The sequence below is a fragment of the Acomys russatus genome, chromosome 3, assembly GCF_903995435.1.
Source record: "Acomys russatus chromosome 3, mAcoRus1.1, whole genome shotgun sequence".
NCBI lineage: Eukaryota > Metazoa > Chordata > Mammalia > Rodentia > Muridae > Acomys > Acomys russatus.
Window position 1 is genome coordinate 13,018,171 of NC_067139.1, and position 13,145 is coordinate 13,031,315.

Genomic DNA, 13,145 nt, shown 5'->3' on the forward strand with positions numbered 1-13,145 from the left:
AATCATGCGCATTGTCAACAAACACAGGAACGGTTGAGAATCAGACGTGGAGAAGGGGTATTCAAAGGCTAAGCATGGGGCCTTGGCAGGGATGAAGAAGCAACTGTAACCTTTGCTGTAAGGTAGATGAGTCGAAAGATTTCCCTAAAAGCAAATACCAGTTCTGTTTGTCATGCGCTGTGATTCTTCAGGCTCAACATCTGGATAAAATTTATTTTCTTTGGATTTTGGAATTAAAATTCACTCAAACCCTTTATGAGGTCACTTGGGAAATCAAAGGAATTGCTTCTATGGTCAGATTTTAGCTTCCAGTGCAAAATAATGAGCTCTTAAGGGTGCTTGTCCATGAAAACTTTTCTGCAAATAACCCATTTTGGTTTTCTAGAATACTGTATGCCACAGTAGACTCAAAACCACTAATGTCAAGAAGTATTTTGTTTTCTCTAAAAGCTCTGATATTGGCACCAAATCATGTGATGGTATGTGATATGAAATCTTATTCCTCCATGGATTCTTCTATCATGAGCTATACATTTAACTGAACAGTGGAGAGAGAATTCAGAAACAAAAAGAGATGATCTTCTATTTTAACTCATGCTCTCCTGTGTGTGTGTGTGTGTGTGTATGCAGATGTACATGTGCCAATCAGCGTGTGCATGCACTGGTGGGGAGCATCTAATGGCAGCTTCCAGGAGTCCGTTCTCTACAGGGAGTTCCAGGGATCAAACTCAGATCCTTCAGCTTGTGAGGCAAGGACCAGTTCCCTTCACCTTGTTAAATCGTGTTTTTGCTTCTCAAATAACAAATAATTTCTTAATTAATTTCAAAGCTTGGCAGAATCAACACAAGGAAAAGCTAACTAACTGGTCAACCAATGCCCTTTACCCAAGCCTTTGTCATTGTTTGACTTCTGTTACACTAGCGGGTCTCAAGCTATGGGGTCTGATCCTATTGAGGGTTGGACCATCAGAAAACATAGATATTTATGTTACAATTCATAAGAGTAGCAAAATGTGAGCTATGAAGTACCAACAGGAATGATTTTATGGTTGGAGGTCACCTATATTAAAGGGCCTCAGCATCTGGAAAGTTGGGAACCACTGCGTTATATCAATATCTCTTTGCTTCAGAACTCAGAGCTAAAGTTTGTACCTGAGTGTGTCTAGGCTTATATCCTGAGGTACCCAAGAAATTCTGTTTCTGCCGCTTTCAGGAATCTTTGGGAAATGTGGAGAGTTATCTGTAATGCATTCATGACATGTTTTCTCTCAATTAAATTAAATATTTGCTGAGATACAGATACAACAGAATATCATCAGTAAATATAGGAGAGAATGATAGGATTTGAGATGCAGGAGGAAAATCTTAGTCAAAGTTTAACTTTGGGAAGCCTTACTCATCTCCAAGGTCAGAGCCCTAGCCAATCTCAATATTTGTTTATTTTCGTGCGAGTGAAAGACAAGGACATGAACTCTGTGATATCACTTGTCCTGGTGAAAGAAACTCTCCCTAGTGTCAGCTCTTAGACTATGTCAGACCTCCAAACGAATAATAATAATAGTAGTAATAATACTAATAATTTAAAACAATTAAAACTCACACAAAGGAGTCTTTTTGCACACTGCATCTTTGCATGTGGTTTGAGATTATTGTTCCCCAGTCTACCCTTATCTGTGAAAGGGGATTTCAGCTGTGTCTAAACTGATCATGCACACCAATGAAGAAAGCAGAACAAGGCAGCCTTGTACATTTTTCCCTCCTTTATTCATCCCTCACTCTCTCAGCAAATATTTTCTGAGCCTCCTCTTCCTGCAGGGAATTGTACTGGGCACCCTGGGGAACACAAGGATGAAGTGGACAGCAGATCCTGCACACTAGGAATTTCCTGAGCAATACATAACTTTTGCATGACAGTCACAGAAAGACATTAAGAAGCAGCTGTGTAGAAAGCAGTTGATGGGCAGCATTGGGAACTGTTCAGAATCCAATGTCTGGGTGTTCCCTGGACTTGAGATACTGCTCCGCTTAATATAACTCCCTGGTTTTTAGCTTCCTCATCTAAAAAATAAGATCTGCTTAAAAGACAATATATATCCTTGGTGGGCATCTTATCTTCTTCATAAAGCTGTTTTCAATTTTCTAAACTCTCCAACTGCCTACTGTTCCCTCCCTCAAAGATTACCTCAGTTCCCATCCGGCAGAGAAAATGGACTCCATCAGCTGAAAACCCACAGATTTCCTGCCACTAGCCTCCAGTGGCCACAGAAGTTAACCCCATTGCACGCCTTCTTTCCGCCCGCCCACAGAACTGTGTTTCCCTGTGCTCTCAAAGCACAAGGCTTTGAAACCTGACTGCCTTCCCTGCTCCTCTCTCTCAGGAAGTCTTTCTACTGTCCCCTCACCCCCAGCTACTGCCCTGCAAGAGCAAGTGCCCTGCTTTCTATCTAAAGCCCACAGGCATGTCACGCTGAAGGGATCACCACTGTCTTACAAAGAGCAAAACCAAGCATGTCAAACACCCCACTTCAGTGCCCTGTGCCTCTCCTCTGTTTTTGTGCTGCTTGCTAGTCACAGGATATTTACTAGACATGCATTGACTGTGAGATTTAACACTCGTTGCTGGTGCTAGAAAGATGGCTTTGGTGGTTAAGAGCACTTCTGTTCTTGTAGAGGATGTAGGTTCGGTTCCAAAGCCCGCTCACCGCCATCTATAACTCCAGGTCCAGGGCATCCCACTCATTTCTTTTGGCCTCCATGGGTGCCAGATGTCCATAAGACGCATGTGCGTACATACAGGCAAAACACTCATATACATAAAAAAATAAATCTTTGGCAGTAAATAAAAATCAATTTCTTTTTTATTTTAATTTCATTAATTTATTCAGATTACAACTCAAGTGTTATCCCATCACTTGTATCCTCCAGTTCCTCCCTCCCTCGCACTTTCACCCTATTCCCCTTCCCTAGGTCTAAGACCGAGGGGGACCTCCTCCCCCACTATATGGTTGTAGGCTATCAAGTCTCATCTTGATAGCCTGCTTATTCTTTCTTTGAGTGCCACCAGGCCTCCCCACCAAGGGGTGGTGGTCAAATAGAGAGTGGGGACTGACTCTGAAAAAAATTTAATTCTTAATGGTATGCCCACACTTCCCATGAACAATATCAAACCCAATGAATACATAGTAGCAAGCCCAGGAATTCTGGAACAACAGCAGTTTTTAACCTCCTTGCTATAGTCTGCATACATTACTTAGATTTTTATAACAGTGGCAAAAAAAAAAAAAAAAAAAGCAAGCAAACAAACAAAAAAACAGTGACAGTAATTTAAAAGAGATGAGTTATTTGTTTTGGCTCACAGTTTTAGGGACTTTAATCCATCTGGAGGGGATGGGGCAGCAGAGCAGAACGGTCAGGAAGCCACTATGTTATCTGGCTTTCTTCTTTTTCCACCTTTTCATTCCATACAGGATGGCTCAGCCCTCATCCTAAGTGGCCTTTCCCTCTTAGTTCTCTCTGGAAATATATTCAGAGATAAACCCAGAGGTATGCTTTACTAATCTTCAAGGCACTTCTCAATTCAATCAATTTGGCAGCCAAGGTCAACCATCACTCTGTACTTAGTAGGCATGCGTATTACTAGATTTCATACACTGTATATACATATATACAATCATAACAGATTCCATGGGGTATTAACATGTATGGGTGTATCCATCTATAGAAGAGGAAGAAGTATATATAAAACAGAATGATATATACACTTAATAAACACTACCCATTCAGTCAACACAGTGTTTTTCAAGGAGTATCATCATGCTGTGATGCAAATGGGAAAATGTACTTTGCGGAGAGCTTGCAGATAGTAAATTCTGGAGGCTGGGCTAGAACTCGTTTCTGCAATGTGTGCAAACCAACCATATTACTATACTGTCTGAAAGTCTAAAGCCCACTTCTCAAAATCTGATGTGTAATGCCTGTGTTCTACTCATCTCTAATAGAATCTGACATTAAGTTTAATGACCGAAGCTTGAAGAAAATGAAACAACACATAAAATACGAACAAATTAAGCTACAACTAAAGACACAAGCACTCCCTGGCTTACTTGCGTAATGATAAATACTGGCCAGATGACTTCTGTTTCCATCTTGTTCCTATAAAGCCTGGCCTGTTCCTTTTGAGACATCCTCGTGGATGTGGTAGAGGTCAACGTAAATCAGGGAGAGGTCAGTCTTGTGTTTCCAGTTCCACAGCCTTCCTAGGACCTCTGCTCCTGCTTAAATCTGCATCCATGAGGGAGGGTCAGGGTAATGAATGTCACAACTATTCTGCAATCATAGCTTCCTGTCGACTATAAAACCCAGCATTTAAATGTTGAGTCTGAGAGGGCTAGGTACCAGCTGTTGTGAGAGCGTGAGGACCTGAGTTCAATTCCCAGTACTCACTTAGGAAAAGATGAGATTGAATGGGTGATATCCAGTTGTAATTCTTGACATCGCCAGGGGAGGTGGCAAAGACAGGAGGTTCCCCTGAGCCACTAAAACAGACTTGGCAAACTTCGGACTCACTGAGAGGCCTTGTCTCAAAACCACAGTAGACAAGGCCTGAGGACAGTACCAGACATTGACCTCTGTTGTCACATGTACCACATCCTACAGTCAAACATGTGATCACACACACATAGACACACACAGTATCCATTCTTAGCTTAGAGGTCAGCCTTGGCCTGAATGTTGGTCTTCCTTGGCTTGGTTTCCTTTCATAATTTAATGAGTCTCAGATTCAGCAACATTGAGCCTCATTGAAGGTTTGCTTCTCAACCCTGTCAATTGATACAGGTTCAGGGAGAGACCAGGGATCTCTATAAAGGATGTTGTTGCTTTGGCTGTCTCCAGCTGTATTTTATAGCAAGCTACAAGAAAAACAAACAAACAAACAAACAAACAAACAAACAAAACCCCTGCAGCTTGTCATGAGCCTTTCAGTTCCTCCTTGTGAACCCAGATTCAGTTGTATATTCAGAAGGTAAATACTTTTCTGTCTACAATTTTTAAAAATGGGAGTGGAAAATTTCATTTTGACTCGCGTGTATTGCTTGCACCCAACAATGGGATTGAGGACACTATTTAAGATGTTCGTACAATGCACACCAGAGAAACCCAACCTCCCTGCACGTGCCCCGGCAGCAGCTTGTTATCTAATCACATTTACTTGTTAAGGAAGAGCCAGCCTGAGTCACTGTAGCCAGGATGATCCTTCTTTACAGCTTTCCAACCGTTTTCACTCAGCAGACACACCTATGGAAGAAGACCTGCATCTTTAGCTCTAAGCACTATTTTGTATGATATCCAGAGATTTCTCTTTCCCAGCATGGGGACATTTGGAGCATTAAACAAAGCTTCACAAAGACAATTATGCACATGGTAAAACAAGTCCAAGTGACATTAACAGTGTATTTACCCACTTCATAGTCTCATAAAATAAAACAAAACATCCTCCCAAAAAGAGCAAGCTCCATGAAGAGGTAAAAAAAAAATCTTCAAGATTCACTTACTGTTGGTAGAAATGTGAAATGGAAACTGTCTGGTTTGACTCCCATAGTATTCACCCATTAAGGTACCAAAAAGAGGTGTAAGCAGGGGTCAAGGAGTGACCTGTAGTCCTATTATCAGAACATCGATGTCAATAGTCAGGAGATGAAATCAGACTAAGTGACCACATACAGATGAATGGGGGAATATGACTCGGCCACTGAAAAAAGGAAGGAAGGAAGGAAATGCTAAAACATGATCATCTGGGAGAATTTTGAAGGCACTAGTGGTGTGAAATAAAGCCAAATACTATATCTATTTATATAAAGTAACTCTCATAGTGAAATTCAAAATGATAGAAAATGGAATCATGCACACAGAGTTTTATCTTTGTGAAATGATGATGATCATACAGTTTGAATGTGCTCATTGTCACTAAGCTGTGCATGTAACAACATGAGAGGAGAGGGAGGAGAGGAGGACAGAAGTGAGCAGGAGTGAGGGATGAGGTTCTTAGCAAGTACCCCTTGGGCTAAGAATTTTACTTCAGAGCAGCTTGGAAGGAGACTCCTGTCACAATCACCACTATTGTCACCATTTTACGGGTGTGTAAATGGAAGCTAATGTGGAATGAGTAAACTATTTACTCACAGCTACACAAACAGGAAGGGGCTGGCCCCGGCTGCACATCCAAACTGTCTAGTGGGGAACGTCATAAGATTCCAAACTATATTCTGTCACTTCATAAGCTGGACTGTTTGGTGTTATCCAATGTCAGCTTGCTACACCAAAAAAACAAATTAAGATATTTGTTCATTTAAATATTCTACGGTTGATCTACAATTCTGGGATTGTAGGATGGGCACTTGGAATGGTAACTTTTTTTTATCTCTCAAAGCCATAGATTCATGTGTCACGGTGATTTATATTTGCAGTGCTTTTATCATGAGTGTTCACAGTTTCATTTATTGAAAATATATATATGAATGTGAGGTTTGCTTAAGTTCCTTGGCCTATTTATTGTAGCATCTCTACAGCAACATCCTGGTTATCTCTTCTAGTTAAGTAGTCAGGTCATATAACTAGTAAAACTGAAAATAGTTTAACTTGTCCAAGGCCAAAATATGTCACATGAAATCATACCACTCTCTGTTGCCCAACTTTTACCATGCTTACGAGTCACTCGGTTTCTTAATCCTGACTTTGCCCTTGATTCAAATATGGTTTGAGACACTAGCAATGCCAAGTTATCATTCATGCAATATATATGTTTTGAAAATGTCCTTTGGAAAAAAAATACTGTTGTCAGTTATCTTTCCAGCCAGAGCTAGAAGGAGGGAACACTGAACCGTCACTTCCAACACCTAACCCATGATTCTATTACACAAGAGCTCTAAGACTGGAAGCCTCATAAGAAAGACTGAGAAGGAAACAGGGGAGTGTAATTTGGAGAGGCAGTGGCCTTCCTTAGAACCTTGACGATACTGCAGCCTAACAGGTCTTGCTTTAGAAGATCAGCCTCGTAATATTAGTTTTCACATAGCACACTCTTGACAGCATGTGTTATTAATGATCTATGAGTGATGAAGGGGAAAGTCACATGAATGGAATCCAGAAGGTAAACAAGAGTCTCTCAGAAGCAACTGAACCTCGTCCAACTGCACCATAATTTGGGGAATGAGCTAAAAAAGCAGCACTGAAGAAAATACCATGCATGAACTAGTGATTTAATCTGTAAGAAGTGCCCCTGGAAATTAGTGGGAGAGAGGGGGAGAATGGCCGCAGTGTTAAGGAGTATTCACGGTCAATCTCAGTGGAGCCAGCTGTATGTGTAACCCTGAACTTTCAATCAGCTGGGTCTGAAGGCTTTGGGGCACATATATTTCTTCATCTAATGTCTCCTGGCTTCTCAGGGCTGGCAAACTCATTTGGGTTTGTGAAGGGTCAAATGTATTGAACTCCTGTCAGACTTTCCAGGGTGGGTAAAAGTCAATAATTTTCATCTTAATCCCAAGGCTCCAGTGTGTTCAAACTGGGAAATCTACTCCATATGTTCGTGATCTTGGTTCACAGAAGTCCTGAAATGATTCGTCAGGAGTTTTCCAAGACTCTTCAGCTTCATAGGTTTGCTATGTTTGCATCATTATAATTACATATTGATGAATATTGGTTGAAACCAGTGACTTTGCCAACCATCTAGTTTTTTCTCAGTACTTTTACATCTCCAGTCTCCTTTAGGTCTCACAGTCAGCCAACAAGTTCAATGGCACCATCCCCTGTGCAGACACAGAAGCCTAGATAGGTAAAGGCCTTCGCGAGTGTCCAATCCTGTATTCCCATAGCTAAGGGCTAGACAGAGACTACCTGATCCCAAGCTCACATTCTTTTCACCACATCACACTACTTTTCAATTCAGATGGCTGCTTCATGTGAGCAAGGACAGCCATTCTGTCTAACCTATGAACTCTGCCCTGGTTTAAAAGGAGATGAAGCCCTTCTATGTGCTCCCCGCCTCGCAGCACATTTCCCAGCTGCCCTTCCAGAGATGGGGACACCTATATTACCCTATATAGCAAAGTCTCTTCATGTAGATTTTTACAACTATAAAGGAAATCACTCTGAGGCAAAGAAAAAGTGAGGAGATTGAATTTGAACTCATAACTTTTTTTCCCTGTGTGTGGGTGAATGTACATGTGTGTAGACAGGGATACATACCTGTGCACATGTCTGCCAGAGAATGGTGGGTGCCCTGTTTCATCACTTCCTCCCTTACTTACTTAAGACAGTCTCTCACAGAACCCGAAGCTTAACATGTCATTTTTCAATGACAGTTACTGGATTGTGAGCTTCTGGGATCTACCTGTCTCAGACCCCCAGCTCTCTGGTAACAAGTGCTTGCAGCCATGCTCATCTTTTTTTCTACGTGGGCCCTGGTAATTTGAACATGGGTCCTCAGTCTTGAACAGCAAAAGCTATAGACTGAGCCATTTCCCAGCCATTAATTTTAAAACAGCATAAAAAAAAGAAAAACATTACTTTGACTCTTTTTTTTTTTTTTACGTTAAATTGTTCTTTCAAGTATTGTAAGTATTTTCAGTGTTTCTTGAATATAAAGTGTAGACTGTTTCCCCGATAAACAGTCTACATTTTTTGCAAACATTTGAGAATTTTATTTTTAGGCTAACATGGAGAGGCGATGCCACCTGTTCAAGAAGTCATGAGCTATTTACAAGGCCAAGCTGACTTGCTGTGACTCACCAGCTCCTGGCTTTGTTTGCATGAAGTTCAGTGTTATCTCTTATCTGAAGAAAACAGATATCTGACTCACTGTGGGAATATGCTAGCAAAATTTCTATCTAGCACAATAGAATATCACCAGCCATTCTCAAGGGCAAAAACTAAAAACATGAAAACTAAAAGTAGAAGCAGTGGAAAATAATTTTAAGTATCTAGTCTGTGCCAGGCACTATGTCCAGTATTTCAGTGAAGTCCTAAGGTATTTCTTCTGGGGTTTCCCAAACCTTCTTGGCTTCTTACACTTGGTACATTTGAACCCTTGCAGTTACGTATTTGAAGCTTATTGTTGAAAAGGGTGACCTTTGTGACAAGGTCATGTAAGAAGTAAATGGAAGACCCAGAAAGAACACTAAACTCTCTTTTTCATTTCATTAAACGGTGGCCTTGCATTTTGAAATGCATATGAAAATAGTCACTTAACTGCATTTCCATGCGCTAATAGCTATCATGAAGGAATTCTTACAGAGTAATTCATACAGCCGTAGAACTTGCCCAGTAAACATATTTTTAATGATGATAACCAAAGCACACTCACATGGCCATTTAAACAGGTGAGGTGATCATTATATTTCTCTCCTTTCTAAACAAGGTTTCTATTCATTTGAGAAATATAACATGCCAGCATGCATGTTAGGAAGAGATAAGACTTGCCTCAGAGCCAATGCTGGGGAGGGGGTGAAGGCACAGGTTCAGGATGTGAGTAGAAAGACTGAGATGCAAACTATATTTTATCTCAAAGAAGCATATGCCGTTAGGTATGTTCTTGAAAGCTCTACAGCCCAAGGGGCTGGGGGAGCACTATGGAGCTGTTTCTTATTTTCTTCATCAATAAGAAGTGATTTATCTTCCTCACATCGTGCTTTAACTCATAACTAGAAAATGTTAATCAAACACTGAACAAACAGTAACAAGTTACTATTCCCAGTAAGTCAGTGAAGTGTTATCTATTGGCCGGCTAAGATGCCATTAATATTGAAATGAGCAATGTCCGCCAAGCTTATTTGAATCTATTATTTCTTAAGTAAAAAAACACTGATGTACAAATTTTGCATTTTTCTTTGTGTGAGGAAGGCACACATCACTTGAAAACACTGACAACATAAGGAACACAGGCAACCTCAGAACCTTCAGGAGAACTCAGTTGTCATTCTCCCCGCCTCCAGCTGCCCCCACTCCCCCCACTCCACCCCACCCCCACCTTTGGAAGCTTCAGTTATATCCTCTTTTGTCTTCCTTTTTCACAGAGACATCACTGGCTGGTAATGTCAAAGCCTACCCCAAGACCATTATGGAGTCTGCTGTGCAAGTAAACTCTTAACACAGATCTCAGTCTGTCTCCTACTCAGGCTAACTACAGAATAAATTAGCTCGAACCTGCCTTACCCCAGCGCATAGAACCAAATGACAGAGAACCCTCAGCTTTCCCATCCACCCTGAGCTTAGGGTGATTTGATTGCTGCTCTTACTCACTAGTCTCAAATTGCCACCCAGCCTTGGCTGTCTGTCAGTTATTTCTTCTGTTCAATTGGCATTTGGTCACCCACTCACTGTGATGTACCGCGCAGATGGCTTGGGTTGTCCCTACTCCTGTCCAGAAGAATTACACCGCAATAAACTTTCCTTTAGTGCCTGTCAGCTAGCAGTCCTCCTGGCTATCGCTTGGCAGTTCCTACCATGTGATTTAATGAGGATGTTTCCTAAGTGGTCCTGCAATAACTTCCTGAAAGATCTAAGAATGACGCTTCTGCCATGTAGAATCCAAGACTGTCATTCTGCCAGAGTTCTCTGATTTTTGACTTTGGTCTAGGATTTGATTTGCATATACTAGCCACCCAAATCTCATAGAATATACTGTAGCCCCTTATTTGATTTATTTTCATTTTTCCAAATAATCTTCTCATGTCATGTATCAAGTTAGAATAAGAAAAAAATAAAGAGTACAGAGTCCTAGAAAGATAGATCACTGGTTTGTAATTCTGATTGCTCTTGTAGAGGCCCTTGGTTCAGTTCCTAGCATCCAAGTTAGCTGCCTCAAAACCATGTACAACTCCAGTTCCAGGGGTGTGATATTTTCTTCTGGCCTCTGTATGCACCAGGCACATACACACACGTGCAAGTACTCATACAAGTAAAATTAACCTTAAAATGCTATGTTAGGCTTCTCGCTGCAAGCATAGCAGAGTATCATTAATAGTGTCAGGGACTGGCTTTCTCCTATGGGGTAGAGATTCTATTTAAAAACAAACAAAGAAACACTGAATTCCAGTTGGTAAATAGGAAAATGGAATAGATCTACATGGAGATTGCGGTTAGAATCTGGTGTTAGGATTCCTGTTGTAGTTTTCTGTATGGGTGCTGTTTCATTATAGGCCATTATACTGAACTCACTTAGCTTCCAGAATCACACATAATGTTCAAGCCATCTCAAACAAGGGGCAGGTCTCAAGCTTCTTTAGAAATGAAAGAAATTCTAAAAAATGTCTCTCCAATTAATTCAGAGATTGAAAACAGGATGCTATTCATCATTTTCGTGGTTCCATAGGTCGATGGATGAGTCCAACAGATAGATATGATTCTGTAGATAGATAAGGTAAACTAGATAAGGTCTTCAAATACCTCAGAGATGTACAGAATATGACATTTTAAGATGTTTTTATTATTTTAAAGATTATTTGACAATAAGACAGCTTAACCCCTGGCAACACCCAGCCTACCTCAAAGAAGATGATGAGCATCAGAGAACCTCCTTAAGGAGATGGATTCAAGTGTGGCAAAGCAGCCACTGGACAAAATGTCCTCATTTCTGCCACAGACAGAATTCTGCCTAAAAATGGGCAAGCTTGGATGCAGGCAGAATCAATGGCCAAACTCTGCAATGATGGAGTAAGCAAGTCTTCAATAGTTCTTGCCTCATAAATATGTCTGTCAGATATACTGGGCCAGAAGGCTGAAGATGATACTCCAGTGTTATAGAGAGTTTTTAACTGTCTTTGTCTTTTTTTTTTTTTTTTTTTTTTTTTTTTTTTTTTTTTTTCATTTTGGAAGCTGCTAACCTGCACTTCCTGTATTCTCAGTAATTAATTTGATTCCTTCTCAAGTCTCTGATGGGTTTGAAGCCTGGATAGTTTAGTTTTAGAATTAAGCTTGGTTGTGTAGGGGTTAAGATGTTTTTCGGTCTGGGTAGATGTTTTAAGCTGATAATGATGAGATAGAAAAGATATTGATCTTACTTCAGAATTTTAGACTCACCAAGATAGGAAAGATGTTTTCTTCAAGGTTGCCAAATACAAATAGTGAAAACACTATGAATGTGACATTTACATAATTCCTCATTGTTTCGTGGTTCTTCTTGCTGGATGTAGTTTATAGTATATATGTGTAATAATATAAATGTATATGTAAAAAAGAAAAATAATTTTAAAAAGAAAAAAAATGGCATGATCTTGAGGAAATAGATGCAAGAAGAGAATTATTACCTTTCATTTTAAATATTTCTATACTGCTCAGTGTTTTTTAAATTACCATGAATTGCTTTTTGCAATAATTTAAATAAAATTCTCTGAAATATTTTTTAAAATAGCAACAATCTACTGGATGCCACTGGAATCTAAAAAGCATGACCTCTGAGAAATGGCAGGGACCATGGCACACCTGCCCAGTGAGAGGTGAACCCATCAAAGGAAGTGCTGCAGCAGGAGTTTAGATCACATGGGTAATACAAGCCCTGTTAGGAACACCCACTGAGATAGGACGAGACAGGAATATACCCTAGTGTGGTCCTTTTCCTGAGGTCAGATTTCCTACTAATGGGTTCAGTTTAATGGAGCCAAAGGTTAGTGACAGAGATTAGTGCAGGGAAAATATAAGTGATAGAGCTGAGGAGCAGCCGCAAATCTCAGCACAAAAGGCAACTGTTCCTCCACTGCTGTCACACCATCACTCCCAGATCTCCTGTTTTCCTTCAGTTTAATCCTGTCTCTTTGTATTTTGTGAGCTTAACTCTACAAAGGTAAGGGAGAATTTAGGATTTTATTTTTTTGGTCTGGCTCAACCTATAGCAGTGTTATTATTAACATTACTACTGTTAATAACTCAAGTAGTTGCTTTTCATACCCAAGTCATTGTGTTACCCTGACTCCCTTTTGTGAGGATTGCATCCCATCACCCACATGTAGAAGACGCCAGCTGGCAAGGCTGCGAGAGGATTGCCACTTCAGGAGACAGGAGTAAGTATGACTTAGATATTTGGGGTGCTTTGCCCTCCCTGTCTTTAAGGCTACTTATAGCCAAATTGTGAAAACAGCCCAGCCCCTCCCTGT